Here is a 17,651-nt window from a genome sequence, read left to right as displayed (position 1 = left end):
ACCCAATCGTGGTGAGGGAACACAAAATAGGTCCACACTGCCAGGGGAACACACTGGAGGGTAGTAGCAGCAAGTGGCTGAGGCCTGGAATATATTCCAAAATATTAAGTGAAAAACGGGCTACACAACTGTATGTACGGAGATTATAAAGTTGTAAGGTGACAATGACTGAAGTCAGCCCTTAGTAGGTCTGCTTTGCTTGAACCCCGGTGTGTTTATAAAAATTGTGGCCCACATAAAAATTGGGAGATTTCATATTAAAGCCGTACTTCTGGATTTCCAGCCTCTCTTGAAGAACTAGAAGGTATAGTAACAGCAACATGCATCCTCCCAGGGCCATGAATGAGTAGTCTGACAGACCCTGGGTTGCCCCATCCCTGGACCCTCTTCAGTGCCCTGATCCCTAACACGCTGTCATGCCTCCCAGACTGAGAAGCTCACACACCGAACTTCCTGAGAAATTTGAGCAGGTTGACCCCTCACAGCGTATGAATAGTCATCGCTGGATAGTGAGAAAAGGCCCACTTTTGTTTTTCTTTTTCTTTTCAAAAGTTTTCGTCAATACACATGTATTGCTTTTGGAGTGAAGAAAAAAAAAACAAACGTTATTTTTTAAAATACCGAATCACGACTGCAATATTACTTCATCTAATGAGACCAAAACAACTACAGATAACAGATAATGGCTGTGGTTTAAAACTAATTGAACTGGGGCGCCTGGGTGGCGCAGTCGGTTAAGCGTCCGACTTCAGCCAGGTCACGATCTCGCGGTCCGTGGGTTCGAGCCCCGCGTCGGGCTCTGGGCTGATGGCTCAGAGCCTGGAGCCTGTTTCCGATTCTGTGTCTCCCTCTCTCTCTGCCCCTCCCCCGTTCATGCTCTGTCTCTCTCTCTGTCCCAAAAATAAAATAAACGTTGAAAAAAAAAAAAAAACTAATTGAACTAAGGAAGTAATGTAAGGTTACAATTACTGCAGTATTTCCCTCCCTTTGATACTAATTAAAACACCAGCTTGGACAGACAATAGCAGCGGTTTACAAATGAGACCTTCCTCAAAGCGAAGAGCTATAGACACTCAAGCCGTAATACACCTATTTTAAGGATTCAGTTCCCTATATTTGAAGTTTCTTTCACCAAAAAATGTAAACAGAAAATCTCTACCAGAAATCTGTATTTACGGGTGCCTGGGTGGCTCAGTTGGTTGAGTGTCTGACTTCAGCTCAGGTCATGGTCATGCAGTTCATGAGTTTGAGCCCTGCATCAGGCTCTGTGCTGACAGCTCTGAGCTTGGAGCCTGCTTCAGATTCTGTGTCTCCCTCTCTCTCTCTGCCCCTCCCCTGCTTGCGCATGCGCTTGCGCTCTTGTGTGTGTGTGTGTGTGTGTGTGTGTGTGTGTGCGCGCGCGCGCGCGCTCTCTCTCAGAAATAAACGTTAAAAAAAGAAATCTGTATTTATAATACCAATTAACTTAATGCTTAAAAAGTTAAATTATTCCTGATCTTTACTTTACATTGTTTTATTTGATTTGATCAATGATGGCAGCAGTTTAACGAGAACGCTAAAAAGTTTATGCAAATCACCATGCTTCTCACCCTATCCAGAGTATCTTCACCCTAAAGAAAAACCACAAGGCTAGGTAGAATGTCAACATTCACAGATGATGGAAGGTAGAGTCAATTCAACATTTCTCTTGCTCTCCTGCAAGGCATTCCCCACATGACATCCAGAGTGATCCTTTTAATTTTTTTTTAACATTTATTTATTTCCAAGAGACAGAGAGAGACAGAGCATGAGTGGGGGAGGGGGAGAGAGAGAGAGAGAGAGAGAGAGAGAGAGAGAGAGAGAGAGAGAGAGAGAGAATGAATCCGAAGCAGGCTCCAGGCTCTGAGCTGTCAGCACACAGCCCAATGCGGGGCTCGAACCCACAAACTGTGAGATCATGACCTGAGCCGAAGTCGTATGCCCAACCGACTGAGCCATCCAAGTGCCCCCAGAGTGATCCTTTTAAACAAAAGCAAAGCATGGGACTCCCCTGCTTAAAACTTACATTAGTTTCCTACTTCCACTGATTGAATAAAATCCAAACCAGCCGTCCCCTTTCTTCCTCACCTGTCTCTCCTGTGCTCACCGCACTTGGGTGACTCTGGCCTCCAGACAATCAGGTCCTCAAACACTAATCTATTCAGCATGCTGACAACCAACTGCTGAGTGCTCATGCACTGTTCTAGGTCCTGGGGATAAAGCAGAGAACACAGACAAAACTCCCTGCCTTCCTGAAGCTTACATCCTAGTAACCTAACACGTTCTGTTCCTCCTCAATTTCTGTAATCATTTAAAGAATTTTAAGACAATTATAATGACTATATTTGAAGGTATGTGAAAATACTGCCTATTATAAGTTTATTATCATTTTCTGACTTTAATAGTAACTATCATAAGCAAAGGAGACAGGAGAAAAAAAAGAGGGGGATCTTTACTCACAGAAACTTGATATACCAGGAATGGCACTGATTTGTCAATTTTGGAAAGTTTGTCTCATACTAGCTCTACGGCTTTTATATGTCAGTGACCAAAAGGTAATATCTCAATTGTGCCCGAATACAGCAGTGGGGTCTAAACAATTCCAGAAACTGAAAGATTACTTTTTTTCAAAATCTATTATCTTAAGTTTGCAGCAGAAATTGATTTTTATAAAACACTGAATCCACAACGAACAGACTTTTATCATAGATAATGCACAGGGAACAGTGTTCAGGAAGGTGTTGTGTGTTTATACAACGGCTTATGATACAAAACAGGGCCCTTGTCAGAACGATGTAACTGCTCGGGAAATTTGCCTGGGAGAAAAGTAATGAGCCCTCCACACACACACACACACACACACACACACACACACACACACACACAGAAAAAACAAGGGGATCCACTGGCATCTTGTTTCCTATGCTTTTATCACAAGAGCCAGCGTCCTCCTGAAGTAGGTTGGTCGGAGCATGGCACTAAAAGCCAGGTGGCTGCATTCACTTCCATGAGCTGTATCCATGTCTTGCAAATCCATGCCACCGCTCACCAGGACACTTGCAGGCCAAGGATGACCAAAACCATCACAGACAGAGAAACAAGGCAAAACACGCATTAAAGCAAGAGGATCAAAAGCACTGCCCTCCGGTATGAAGGAGAGGGCGTTTAATTTTAACCACCAAGGATTAAAAAAAAAAAAAACCAAAACTGACCCACTGCTATGACCTTGTTATTTTCACAGTGCTATTCAGCTGAATCCCAAACTCCATCACATCCCTCAGTACACACTCCTCGTAGAGTGAAATGTACCTGAGCACCGTTCCCGCACAACCTTGGTGGAACCCCACACTACACAATAGTGAGAATGGGTGTCAGTGACCAACTTAACACTGAGCCCGTGGCAGTCCTACCTCAGCACAGGCAAACTCAGGCCAAGAGACCTAAAGCCAGAGCGATTTCACCAATGCTCTCTCTGGGCCAATAAGCTAGTAAGATAAGCTGCCAATTATTAATTCTACTAGGAAAAGGTCAAAAGAGCACTGATGAATTTAAATAGTTTAACCTGTTTCAAATTCACCTTGTTAGAAGGCTACAAACCTTAGCAACAAAATGTTAATGATATTCTACCATCATGTTTATGAGGGTTTTTTGTTTTGTTTTGTTTTTTAACGATCTCCCAATGGATCCGTGACATCCCTCCACAGTGAGGCCTTCACATTCCTGAAGTGAACTTCCAACAGGCTGCTTCAAATCTCCAAACTGGCCAACATCGAAATGTTTGGACAGACACTCTGCTGTCTCCCTGATCGTACACCTGGATGCAATCATGTTTCCAAGGCAAGGCCACATTACAAGTGAACTGCTTTTTCAAATTTCACTAGTCTCCTCTGTGATTCTACTCCAGCTTTCCACGCAGGGGCACTTTAGGAAAACCACTACAGAGGAATGACTAACAAGCTGCTGAGAGGTGAATGTTAGACAGTAGACGAGGCTTGTTGGTGAGCTAATTTATACTACTGACTTCTCAATCTTGAGAGGGATTCCAATTTGTACCCCGCCTGATTCATAAACTAATACATATCAGGGAATCTCTAGGTTATTCCAGAATAGAAATCAGGAATGTAAAAAATACCCCAAGGCCTAGAAATCACGTCCAGGGAACAGGCAATCCAGCACTGTGGCTGAGAGTTTGGGCTCTGGCATCAACACATCTGGGCAGCCACTTACTGGCTCTTTAAGTTCCTTAACTACTGGTACCTTAGTTTCCAAGGCGTATTCATCTAAAAAAGGGCAGTTTTGTAAAGATTGAGTGAGTTAGATTTGCAAAGATTGAGTGAGTGTTTATAAAATGATGCAAAAGGACTTGCTAAATGTTAACTATCACTATCATGGGTGTATGAATTTTCAGACTTTCCAGATCCCACTCCTGAACAGGTTACATTAACATGCCATTCTTCTTCCTAAAAATAATAATTCACTACGTTTGTTATTGGTTAAGTCACTCTACAAAAAAGGAAGTAGGAGAGAACACAGGACTCTCATCCCCCACTACAAGAATGTAAACTGCTGGGGTACCTGCGTGGCTCAGTCGTTTAAACGTCAGACTCTTGATTTTGGCTCAGGTCATGATCTCACAGTTCGTGAGACTGAGCCCCACGTCCAGCTATGTGCTGACAGTGTAGAGCCCACTTGGGATTCTCTTTCTCTTTCTCTCTGTCTGCCCCTACCCCTGCTTCAGCTCTTTCTCAAAATACATAAATATTTAAAAAAAAAAAAAATGTAAATTGCTACAACTTTCCTAAATGGCAATATGTATCAATAAAACCTTACAAACCAGAATGTACTATACTTTGATCCTGCAACTTCGCTTCTAGAAACTTATCCAAAGGGAAAAAAATGTCTCAAGAGTATACAGAGATGTATGTAGGAGTACAATAACTATAGAGTTATTGATAACGGGGGGGGGAAGGGGGGGAAGGAAACAAACTGATGTCTAATAAAAATTAACTGGTTAAATTATCACATATAAAATGGGATCTTATTCAGTTATTAAACTGTTATAACTGTCAATATTGACACAGAAAGATTCATGGTAAGGTGTTATGTTAAGCAAAAATCAAAACAAAAAAACAAACTAAAAAAACCAAGTTACAAAATAATCATATGTTTAGCAAGATCCTATATTTGTTACCAAAAACTGTATATAAAAAGCCACATGCACAGAAAGAGAGGGTTTGGAGGGATACTTACTGAGTTAGTGGACTTATGAGTATTTTATAGTTTTCTTTTTACTTCTCTGTATTTCAATTTTTTCTACCATAAAGATGCGATTTTTTTTTTTAATCTTTATTTATTTTTGAGAGAGAGACAGCAAGCAGGGGAGGAACAGAGAGACAGGGAGACATAGAATCTGAAGCAGGCTTCAGGCTCTGAGCTCTCAGCACACAGCCAGAGGAGGGACTCAAACTCAGGTCATGAGAGATCATGACCTGAGCCAAAGTTGGATGCTTAACTGACTGAGCCATCCAGGTACCCCAATGCAATTCTTTAAAATACAAGGGCTATTAATGGATTAGCAGTTTGGTTCTGAAATGTACAATTAAGCTAAAAGTGCTGACAAGGTTTATCTTTATTTAGAACAAATATATATATACTTACATAATATGTGATGGTTTATTAGACACTTTTTTAAAAATTATAATGTTTATTTATTTTTTGAAAGAGACAGAGACAGAGTGTGAGCGGGGAAGAGGCAGAAAGAGAGGGAGACACAGAATCTGAAGCAGGCTCCAGGCTCTGAGCTGTCAGCACAGAGCCTGACGCAGGGCTCGAACTCACAAGCTGTGAGATCATGACTTGAGCCGAAGCCGGATGCTTAACCAACTGAATCACCCAGGCGCCCCTATTAAACACTTTTAATGGTTATTTTTCCAACTTAAAAATTATACATATTTAGTACCAAGAAATTAGCAAGAGACTTCTTTTTCAAGCAATGGATTTCTACTTACTACCATCAAGTGCAGTAGCACAAAAATTAAATGGATTAGCTTTTGAGTTTTATATAATTTTATATATTCCAATTCTTCTCATTATCCTAATTACCATTTATTAAGTGAACATATCTCAAGAACTTATGAAAGCACTTTGAAGTATTTAAAGTCAACCTACTATTATTATTTCCATTCAACTGAAAACACTGTAGCATTGAAAAGTTAAGGGATTAGAATAAAGTCGTAGACTACATACAGTCAAACCCAATTTTCTATAGAAATTTTACTCCTAGGGGCACGTACGTGGCTTAGTCGGTTGAGAGTCTGAATTTGGCTATTCATGGGTTCAAGCCCTGCATAGGACTCTGTGCTGACAGCCTGGAGCCTAGAGCCTGCTTTGGATTCTGTGCCTCCCTCTCTCTCTGCCCCTCCCCCACTCACCCTGCCTCTTTCTCTCTCAAAAATAAACATTAAAAAAATTAAAAAGAATTTTGGGGTACCTGGGTGGCTCAGTCGGTTAAGCGTCCGACTTCGGCTCAGGTCATGATCTCGCGGTTTGTGAGTTCAAGCCCCGCATCCGGCTGTGTGTGGACAGCTCAGAGCCTGGAGCCTGCTTCAGATTCTGTGTCTCCCTCTCTCTGACCCTCCCCCGTTCATGCTCTGTCTCTCTCTGTCTCAAAAATACATAACATTAAAAAAAATTTTTTTTTAATTAAAAAGAATTTAAAAAGAAATTTTACTCCTATTCAGCACCCTCAACTACATAATAGAAGCTGTTATTTATGGGGTCCTACAATGGATTCTGAAAGAAAGGAGTGAAGGTCATATCTTATTAGGATGAAAATGAAATTGGAAAACATACCAATTTTCTGTATTTTTTGTAAACCAGTTTTCACAGCATTATGTTGGGCTGATAGCGTGTCAAATGGTATTTTGAGATACTGATAACACAGTAATTTACCACCACACTGTGACTTAAATTTACATTTCGAGTCTCTAAGCAGATATTTTGATAGGAGCCTTCTTTCCAGCTTAACCACCTGGAGCGTTCTCTGCTTGGGAAAGGTTCTCTACTTCCAGTGCCAACCAAACTTACAGAAATGACTGGGCATAGTAAATGAGGCTCCTAATTTATAAAATGGTCAGTGACCACTGACCACTAAGTAATAAGACCAATTTTACAAAGAAAGATTTTATTTTTTAATGTTTATTTGTTTCCTAGGGAAAGAGAGCGCGCGCACTAGTGGGGGAGGGACGGAGAGAGAGAGGGAGACACAGAATCTGAAACAGGCTCTAAGCTCTGAACTGTAAGCACAGAGCCCTCGAACTCATGAACTGTGAGTCCATGACCTGAGCCAAAGTCCAACGTTTAACTGACCGTTTAACTGACCCAGGCGCGCCTTCCAGGCACTATTCTAATGGAGATAACAATGATGACCAAGCCTCTGCTCTTCTGAAAGGTATATTATACACAGGTGCATTACGTAGCTGAAGGTCGTAGTCCGTTTTTTATTTGCAGCCAAAGATATAAAACTTCCTCTTTTAGGGGTTGCTGGGTGGCTCAGCAGGTTAAGTCAGACTCTTGATTTCAGCTCGAGTCATTATCTCAAGCCCCCCGAATGGAGCACTGCACTGACAGCAGGGAGCTTGTTTGGGATTCTCTTTCTCCTTCTCTCTGTCCCTCCTCCACATGCTCCCTTTCACGCGTTCTCTCTAACTAAATAAACATTATAAAAAAAATAAAACCTTATGCTGTTACTTAAAAAAATTTGCTATCCACTTCAGGGCATGGCCTTAGGAGGTGCTCATCAAGATGGAAACATAACGCCAGCTGTTCTCCAACTTTACTATTGCGGGAGAAATTCCTGGAGAACTTGTTCAAAAAACTGATTCCAGGGCCTCACTCCAGGAGTCTGATTCTGAGGTGAGATAACAGAAAAACCTGCATTTTTTTTTTAATTTTTTTTTTTAACGTTTATTTATTTTTGAGACAGAGAGAGACAGAGCATGAACGGGGGAGGGTCAGAGAGAGGGAGACACAGAATCTGAAACAGACTCCAGGCTCTGAGCTGTCAGCACAGAGCCCGATGCGGGGCTCGAACTCACGGACCGCGAGATCATGACCTGAGCCGAAGTCGGCCGCTTAACCGACTGAGCCACCCAGGCGCCCCAAAACCTGCATTTTTAACGAGAACCTCACTTAATGCTGATCTATGCGATCTGAGATCCGGACTCTGAGAAACCCACTAGTAGTAAGTGGAGCCATTCAGAAGAGAACAGCTGTAATGGCAGTGGGATTTGAACTAACATAAACCCAACCCTCGTGTAACTAATTCTGTATAATTCACAAATCTAGCAAATTAAAAAGATGAGAAGAATGGAGGAATTTACAAACATCTCCTCGACGTCTGATGGCAGATTTGAATTTGCCTCAATCTAGGCATTTGGTGAAAAGAAGAACTTGAATTCTACCAATAGAATCAAGAATTAGGAAAAAAGAAATTTCTAGTCAAGTGCAAAAAAAAAAATGCTAAGAGGGACAAACATTTCAGGAAACTAACTTGCTACCACTCATTTTATGCCCTATTTCACAATGCTTAGTATCTGAACAATCCACAGGGTTCCAAAGTACATCAAAAATTTGTTCATTTCCTCTCTTACTCAGGCAGAATAATAATAATAGAGTTTTGTGAAGGTGCCCCGTGTCTCAGCAATTTCCACAGATACATTCTTAGATAAAGAAATACCTTTTTAAAAAAGTTCTATCAGAAATGCTCCTTACTGGAGCTACTTAAAGTAGTTTTAAATAGTTTTACTGCAATCACTAGATTAGTGTGCCTCATTTCCAATTTAGATTACTTGAAAATTCCTGGGTTCTTTACCAACCTCCTACAGAAAGAATTCTCTTCAACGTTACAAATACGTACATTTTTGGTTATAAGCAAACACCTATCAGTGCAACATAAATATTTCAAGTAAACTAGAAAAAAAAATGTTTAAACAAAAACAGCATTTTGGTCTCCGAGATAGACAGGTAGAAATCCTAACCTTAAAGGGGTTGGGGGTGATTAAGCCTCTGCACCTTAAGTAATCTAAAAATAAAGGTATCCAGGACAAATACATTCCTCCCATTTTAGAGGTTAAGAGTAGCACTCCACAAACCAGCTGGCCTGCTGGGTCCTGGCCCCAGTTCCTAACCTCAGATCCTGTCCACTACATAATCCATGAGATCTCTGAGCCCGTTCTTCATCCATTCAAAGGGATTAGTAACACTGCCTCTCCGTTAACGGAATTGAGATTTTCCAGACGCATTTGTTCGTACAGTGTTTTTATTATCTATTCTTTTTATTGTACTTGCTTTTATTACTTGCACGTTTGACCACGGACACAACAAGAGTAGGATGCCAGGAGATAAGCACAAAGAAACGCATCTGCCGGAGTGCGCATATATTTAAAATTCCAGGCTGGTGCTGCCTTCAGAATATCACGGATGATGACAAAGTTCTAAAGGAAACTTTCATATTAAGAGGCTATCAAAAATCTCCGTAGCCTCCCACCCAACAGAAAAAGACGTTAATGTATTTCTCCAAAAGCAAAGCCTTCTTTGGTATGAATCACAACAAAAGATGCCCATAGGAAATGTTATCTGCGAAGTTGTTTTCTAATCCAAAGGCAAACAGAAGTAAAGGAAGGTGCAAGCCATTCCTCGCTGGTTTCCTTTTCCTGGGAATTCTGATTACATTTCCTCGTTCAAGCAAGAAGAGACCGCAATTGTGCCTCTGGTCCACACCATAAAACCGCGTCTGTGCGTAAAGAAGGGAAGGAGAGGCGGCAGACACCGGGGACGCGCTACCACCGAAAGGAGAGCCGCTTTCTGTTAAATACCATCAGTCAGCCGAGGCAGGACGACTTAGGGCCAAACGGCATTGACCGCCCTTCACTGACAGGGATTTCGCAGGCACACGACACAGAAAAAGAGATGAGCCGGGGACTCGAGGCCCGAGGGAGAGGCGGGCGGCGCGATGCCGCTCCCCGCGAGCTCCGGATCCCCGGGAGGCTGGCGGGGAGGCGAGGCTTGGCCGGCCCGCCACGCTCAGGCGGCAGAGGGCAGCGAGGTCAGCCCTGGAAGGGCCGACCGCTCCACGCCCCCTGGGGAGGGAGGGGACCCCGTTCGGCCGGCCGGGACTGCGGATGCTCATTCAACCCGAAGCCCGTCCAGCGGCCGCCACCCCCTTGGCCCGCCGCGGCGTCCCGGCCTCCCGACGCGGGCCAGCCGGCCGCCCCGCCGCCGCCCCCGGGAGGCTGGGGAAGGACGAGGCGCAGGGGCGGCGGGTGCCGCGCCTCCCGGACGCGCGGCAAAGGCTGAAGGGCGGCCCGAGGGACGCGCGCCGGCCCGAGGGACGGGCGCCCCGGGCGGCCATCGCGCCGACCCCTGCGCAGACCCCCGCCCCCGCCCCCGCTGCCTCCCAGTCCAGCCAGCTCCTCACCTCATCTCCAGGCGGGTCCGCGCTGCCGCCCCAGGGACAAATCAGTGCAGCTCACTTGCGGCGGAGAGGGACGCAGGAGCCTCAGCCCAACACACCATCCCCGCCCGCCTGCCCGCCTCTCCGTGCGTCCCGGAGCCCGCTAGGGATTCTCCCTCGCGAGCCGCCGTACTACGGAGCAACCAAGCTGCGCTCCCTCCCCTCTCCTCCGCTCTTCTCTACCTCCTTCTCTCCCTCCCTTGCTCCCTCGCTCCCACGTATCTCCTCATCTCCCTCCGTTGCCTCTCCCGCCCCCTTCCACCCCTCCATCTCCGCCCACAGATGGGTGGGAACGAACAGTCGGCCAATCGGAAGAAGGGGTCCGCACCTCCTTACCGCCCCCTACCGCTACCCCCCGCCCACCGCGAGAACGGGAACGGCGGGCGGTAAAAAAAAAAAAAAAAAAATGGAAGAAGACGGAATGACAGCCAAATAAACCAATCATCAAGCGCAAAGGAGGCGGGGAATAGGACTCCCTCTTCTCCCTGCCCTCTTCCCAGAAGGTGTAACCAGAGGCTTCTGGTCTGGGATTTCCCTGACCGGAGTTATGGAGGTTTTGTTCCAAGGTTTTGTTGCATCTGTCCGTTGTGCGAGGCAATAGTTAGGATGCAATCAACTAAATTAGTTACAAAAGATTTTAAAGGAGAGAACAAGGAGGCGAAAAAGAGGCGGGCCACACTCCAAGGAAGGTGGTAGGGCAAATGGTTGGAATGAGGAAGGGTGTGGTCTTTAACATAAATTTGCATAAAACGGAACCTATCCGGGAGACTACAATTTCGTCCATGTATTTCGCCCCTGGTGTGACGCTTCTCCTTCAAGGAGAGCATTCTGGGAGGTGTAGTTCCGAGTTCGGTTGCTATAGCGTTCTCCACAGCCTACGGTTCACGACTGACGAGCGACCTGCCCAATGGGAGCAGCGCCTGGGCCAGCAGGGGCGGGCTCTCTGCAAAAGGACTCCAAGGTGGCGGGCGGTGGCGGTGGCGGTGGCGAAGTTGCAGGCGGTTGGGGCGGCTCGGAGGCAGGTGAGCCCCCGGATCCGGTTTCTGTGTCTTGGGAAGCGGGGCTTCGGGCCTTGGACGCCTTGCGGAACTGTGCAACCCTGGGCTGAATGGTGGTTCGCGTTGCACCCCAACCCTAGACCCCCTCGGGCCCAGGCCTAGCTTAGCTGAGGCGGCTGAGGGGCGGGAAAGACTTGACGCGATTTCCTGGTCTTTACAGGTTTTGATTGTAGGTTTTATCTCAGTTTGCATCTCCCTCTACCTTTATGGAAGCAAAAGTGTGGCAGTTCCCTTCCACTGAATCCCCCAGATTGAATTTTTGCCCTCTGCTTTCTTTTTGTTCCTGTAATTTGAGTTTTCCTTTCGCCCATACAGTTTCTCTGCCACCACTTTTTCCTCCTTCACTTTCCTTTTTCGATGAGCAATTACCTAAAGCAAGGATATTCGCATTCATGTGATTATACGGCCAGATATGCCCTCTTAAGACAAACAGCGAAAAACTCTGGAGCGACGTGTAAGAGTCACCTCAGTACCATGTTGACGCGCAGATGCTGACTCTATAGGTCTGGGCAGGGCCTGGGAGTCTGCATTTCTAGCAAGCTCCCCCGGGTTCTGCTAGTGCACGTCGCGAGCAGCGAGGCTATGCATCAGCTCGGCCTGATACAAATATAATGCGAGGCATTTAATTTTGACTCTTTTGGTAGCCACGTTAAAAAACATGAACAGAAACGCGTGTGATTGATTTTAACAATATGTTTCATTTAAGTCCAAAATTTATCATTTCAACACCTAATCAAATACTTTAAACGTGAAATATTATAAATTATTTTATTTAAAGTATGCTCTACCCCGAATGCGGGCTTGAACTCACAACCGCCCAGAGTCCCATGCTCTACTGACTGAGCCAGTGAGCCAGCCAGGTGCCCCAATTCTTTTTTTTTTTTTTTTTTAATATGGTCTTTGAAATCCAATGTGTATTTTACACTGACAAGGCATCTTAGTTCTGACTAGACATAGTTCAGATTTTCCTTAGCCACCTGTGACTAGTGACTGCTGTTACTGGAGAGCGCAAGTCTAGATGGTGTATGGTTGGTTGCCCACTGCAGAAATTAGAAAGTGTCATGGGGCGCCTAGATGGCTCAGTCGGTTAAGCGTCCAACTTCGGCTCAGGCCATGGGCCATAATCTCACGGTTCATGAGTTCAAGCCCTGGGTCCCAGCCCTGGGTCCGGCTCTGTGCTGACAGCTCAGAGCCTGGAGCCTGCTTCGGAGTCTGTGTCTCCCTCTCTTTCTCTCTGCCCCTCTTCTGCTCATGCTCTCTCTCTCTCTCTCTCTCAAAAGTAAACATTAAAAAAAGAATTTTTTTTTAAATCTGTTAAAAATCAAAGGGTTGCATGTGCCCAAACCCTCTGCTGCTCTGTGAGATGGGCCTCAGAACAACTTTAGAGCTTCTCTGCCCAATATGCAGAAATAGTAAAAATAGCCAACACTTTTTGCAGGGTTATTTTGTGCCAGGTGTTGTATTGAGTTCTTTGTGTGTGTTTAATCCTTACAGCAACCCTTGGAGGTAATTACTATTACCTCTATTTTGTAGGTAACGGAATCTAAGGCCCAGAAGGTTAAAATATTAGCCTGAAGTCATACAGCTAGTAAGTAGGAGAACCAGGATTCAAATTCAGGTCAGTTTTGACTTATAAATCCTGTCGGCCCTTGCAGTATATAATTTTTATTTTCCACTTTATGGCAGATGAAGTGTTCAGATTTCAAACAGAGAGGGTTCCCTCATACAAGTTCAATTTGTCCGTCAGTTGCAGTGACATATTTTGGTAGTTTTACGACTCTCCATTTTTTTTTAAGTAAGCTCTAGCTCAACACGGGGCTTGAACTTAGGACCCCAAGATCAAGAGTTGCATGCTCTACCGACTGGGCCATCTCCTATATTATAAATAGTAATGAAAGATATAACTTCCCCCAATACTATATCCGGGCAGTAATGGCTCTTGATTCATTTGTGTGCCTCTCTGAAGAAAGAGGGTGGGAAAGCTTAGAAATTCTTAGAATGTTTCACTGTGGAATCACCGTGTTTGTTGGTTTTGTTTGTGGTTAAGTCTTTTTGTTGTTTTTATTATTCTTAAAAATGAATGTATTCTTGCTCCTGTGACTTTCACATTGAATATTTCAAAGACAACATTATGATTTTTCTAGGCCCACCAAACAGTACTACGCTGAACTGAGGAGATTTATGATTAGAAAAGCAAAAATACACATACTAAAATATGATCTTTTGCTAAATATTTATTTCTATTTTTATATGTTGTAAGAAATACACATCTTGTGAATTGTTTTCTCTTTATGTTGGATTTATTAGTACATATTTAGTCAAAATTACAGTTATTTTGCTTCTGAAGCAAGAAATGGTTTCTTAAAGATCCTATGGTGGATTGGAAAATTAAAGAAGCATTTACAAACAGCAATAATGTTAGTTAAAAGGAAGATTGTTTAAATCAATTGGAGAAGGGAGAGTGTGGTAGAGGTTTAGAAAGGATCCATCCATCAATCGCTTATCTCCCTCAGTACCCACCACCTGCATTGTCCCAGTGTCACATGATTGAGCTAGCATAAAGGGGAAAAGGTCATTCATCACATCACACCATTGCCACAATCAGAAGAGGCTGTCGCTTTAATATGGTCATCATATCCCCCATTCTCTTCAACTGATGCTTGAATCTTGTTTGTGAAGCCACTGTAAATGTGTATCCAGCCTCTGTATAAATCCTTCCAGTGATAGGAACCATGCAACTTCATGAATTTTCCTGTTTTAAATTAGATATCTAAAATGTGAAAGTAGAAAGTTCTTATAACACATGTTATTAACTTGAAAAACTTTTCAGGGTTTAGCCAGGTGGGAGTCCTATGACAGCCCCTTGTGTTCCCCTCTGGTCAGTTGTATGCAGCTAGTGCAGTTGTGTGCAGCAAAACACCTGTGTGCTAATTGTTTCTGCAGTGTCCTTAGGTTATACAGATTCCCAGAGCCTGTTGTCCAAATGCAGAGAAGTCCTCTAAATTATTACAACCACCCGTTTACCTCCTTCTTTAAAAACCAGAGCTGGTTTTATCTAGTTAGGACTACCATTCTGCACAACCTGAAAAGTAATGACATTTGAACAAAACCTCCAACTAGTTACTTTGATTATGCTGACCATATATATATTTTTAATTTTTTAATGTTTATTTTTGAGAGAGAGACAGAGACAGAGTACAAGTGGGTGAGGGCAGAGAGAGAACACAGAGGACACAGAATCCAAAGCATGGTTCCAGGCTCCGAGCTGTCAGCACAGAGCCTGATGCAGAGCTTGAACCCAAGAACTGTGAGATCATGACCTGAGCCAAAGTTGGGTGTTTAGCCGACTGAGCCATTCAGGCGCCCCTGATGATGCTAACCATATTTATTAACCAAATATTTGGGCGTGTGGTCTGACATTTCTTTATCTGATATGTGGATATGTATGCAAATTCCCACAGAAGAGTAAGAACATTGTTAAAACTTATTTTTTTTTTAAAGAAGGCATTTTTCTGGAGTCACTCTTTTTTTTTTTTAATGTTTATTTTTGAGAGAGAGAGAGAAAGCGTGAGCGAGGAAGGGGCAGAGAGCGAGGGGGACAGGGGATCTGAAGCAGGCTCTGTGCTGACAGCAGACAACCCAATGCACGGCTAGAACTCAAAAACTGTGAGATCAAGACCTGAGCTGAAGTTGGACACTTAACCAACTGAGCCACCCAGGCGCCCCTGTTAAAACTTAATATTAAGTCACCTCTTCAATATAACTGAAGAGTTACCCATTACAATCGAGCCAGCTAGTATGATAATGCTGTGTACCAGTCCTATCATGATGATAAATATATGGGGCCATATTTTAGAGTAGACTTCACGTTTTTTCTGTAGTTTAGCTGCTTGACAGTCAGTATATCCTTGATATTCTTAAAAAGCAGGTGGGTTAGAAATATTATAACTGAATCCTGACCCCAGGTGGCCGCGAATGTTGCAAAGTTGGTGTTAGAGACTAATAGAAATTTGAGCACATATGAGTTTGGACTTTCAGGAATTACATTTTCCATAGAGTAACAGATGGATTGGATGAGGGAAGAAATGAAGCCACTAGGCAGTGGCCCAAGGCATTGAGATGTTAGCACATCCCTTGTGGTAACACCCAACAAAACCAAAAGTAAACAGGTGAGCCGGGACGTCATAAAGGAAAAGGAAACCTTATGGTCAATAACTTAATACAGAGGAAGGAATTATGATAGAGTCCAAAATATCCTTGATGACTTAAGATTGGTACCACAAAATCTTGTTTTGGGGAAAGCTTCGGTTTTATGCCTATTGAATTTGAAGTAGATCTGAAACTCTCAGAACACTGGGTTTGAAAGTGTAGAGGTTTTATTTACAGTTATTTACAATTATTAAAGATGAGCTCCTTGAGGGTTTAGTGTTGCAGAAGAGCAAATGGAGTTCATGTTGCTGTTATAACTAAGATGAAATCATTTGAAATTTCTTCCCATTGATTTTCTAGAAATCCCTTTAAAGATCAGTATTTTTCTTTTAATTTGTTTTAATGTTTATTTATTTATGACAGAGAGAGAGAGCACATGAGTGAGTGAGGGGTGGGGGGGGTTGGGAGGGAGACAAAATCTGAAGCAGGCTCCAGGCTCTGAGCTCGAACTCAGAAACCGTGAGATCATAACCTGAGCTGAGGTCGGACGCTTAACCAACTGCACCACCCAGGCGCCCCAAGATCAGTATTTCTTAATTGCTTTTTTTGAAGTGTTATATTCAAGTGTTTCTTCTTTGCACCAAAAATTATTTAAAATAGGTATCTTATTTCAAGATTTTATTTTTAAGTAATCTCTACACCCAGCATGGGACTCAAACTCACAGTCTTGAGATCAAGACTTAATCTTGATCTCTGACTTAATTTTTGTTTCTCCAGATTTTTTAATAGGTATTACGTGACCATTATAAAAATTTAAAGTATTAAAAACATAATTCTCAGTTTGTGGACTTATGCCAAATATGTTTAAAATTTGACATACCTTGGGGCACCTAGGTCCAATTGGTTAAACGTCCTGGTTTCCACTTGAGTCATGATCTCACAGCTCATGGGTTTGAGCCCTGCTGCGAGCTCTATGCTGACAGTGCAGAGCCTGCTTCGGATTCTCTTTCTCCCTCTCTCTCTCTCTCTCTCTCTCTGTCTCTCTCTGCCCTTCCCCCCACTCGCGCTCTTTCAAAATAAATAAATAAGATTATAAAAATAAAATAAAATCTGACGTACCTGGAAAAATGTAAAATCTTTATGCTTATAGGGCATATCAGCCTATGTTTTTAAACAGATTTACTTTCATTTAAGAGTTTTCTGTAGCACTTTTTCACAAAGTTTACTGTAGAACATATTTTGAAGTTATATGACACTCATTCTTGGAAATGGCATGATAAGTATTATAGTCTTTATTTTATATTTTTATTTTATAAAATATCGATTTTATTTTCTGTCTGTGTGCACATATCTTTACATTCAGTAAACATTTAATAGTGGACTAAGTGTTGCATTTAGTCTAGACCAGTGCCTAAGAAACTATACCACCCATTATACCATTTTCTTAGTTGAAGAACTCAGTATTCCTTCTTGTGGTCTGCAAAACAAATAAATAGCATTTCCTCAATTTTCTTCTGACCAGTTTTCTAAAAACACTTTTTTTCCTTCACTTTGTAACTTTGAGGGTCTTTTTGTTCCCACGTGGTTTTTTATTGGACCAACTAAGTCTGGAAGAACCAATTAGGATGATCTGACTAAAAATATTGGCATTGCTTTAGGGGAAACTAGGAATACAAGCAAGTAGTTATCTCCCAGGGTCTTTGAAATTGGGGTGCATGCAGTGTGAGGTCCATGTGACTTGATCTGGGAAACATGTCCTGTTTTAAGATGCAGTGGACAGGGGCGCTGGCTGGCTCAGCTGGAGGAGCATGCGACTCTTGATCTCCAGGTTATGAGTTCAAGCCCCACTTTAGGTGTAGAGGTTGCTAAAAGCAGTAAATAAACTTAAAAACAAAAATGTTACCATGGGCAGG

At 43.1% G+C, this 17,651-nt stretch overlaps 2 protein-coding genes across 2 annotated transcripts in view; one reads left to right on the top strand and one right to left on the bottom strand.

Moving 5' to 3' along the window:
• The window catches only part of ITSN1 (intersectin 1), a 218,383-nt gene extending 207,705 nt beyond the window's left edge, over positions 1-10,678 (bottom strand). The window contains exon 1 of the mRNA XM_047099240.1: positions 10,496-10,678. The gene's annotated coding sequence lies outside the window, so the exon portion shown is untranslated. The remainder of the gene's footprint in view (positions 1-10,495) is intronic.
• Positions 10,679-11,474: 796 nt separating this feature from the next.
• The window catches only part of CRYZL1 (crystallin zeta like 1), a 34,850-nt gene continuing 28,673 nt past the window's right edge, over positions 11,475-17,651 (top strand). The window contains exons 1-2 of the mRNA XM_047099401.1: positions 11,475-11,553; positions 13,123-13,207. The gene's annotated coding sequence lies outside the window, so the exon portion shown is untranslated. The remainder of the gene's footprint in view (positions 11,554-13,122; positions 13,208-17,651) is intronic.

The sequence above is a fragment of the Lynx rufus genome, unplaced genomic scaffold (genome assembly GCF_022079265.1).
Source record: "Lynx rufus isolate CCGP_SWC_20201006 ecotype Redwood Valley unplaced genomic scaffold, mLynRuf1.p SCAF_5, whole genome shotgun sequence".
Classification (NCBI taxonomy): Eukaryota; Metazoa; Chordata; class Mammalia; order Carnivora; family Felidae; genus Lynx; species Lynx rufus.
This window is presented reverse-complemented; position numbering and strand designations above follow the sequence as displayed.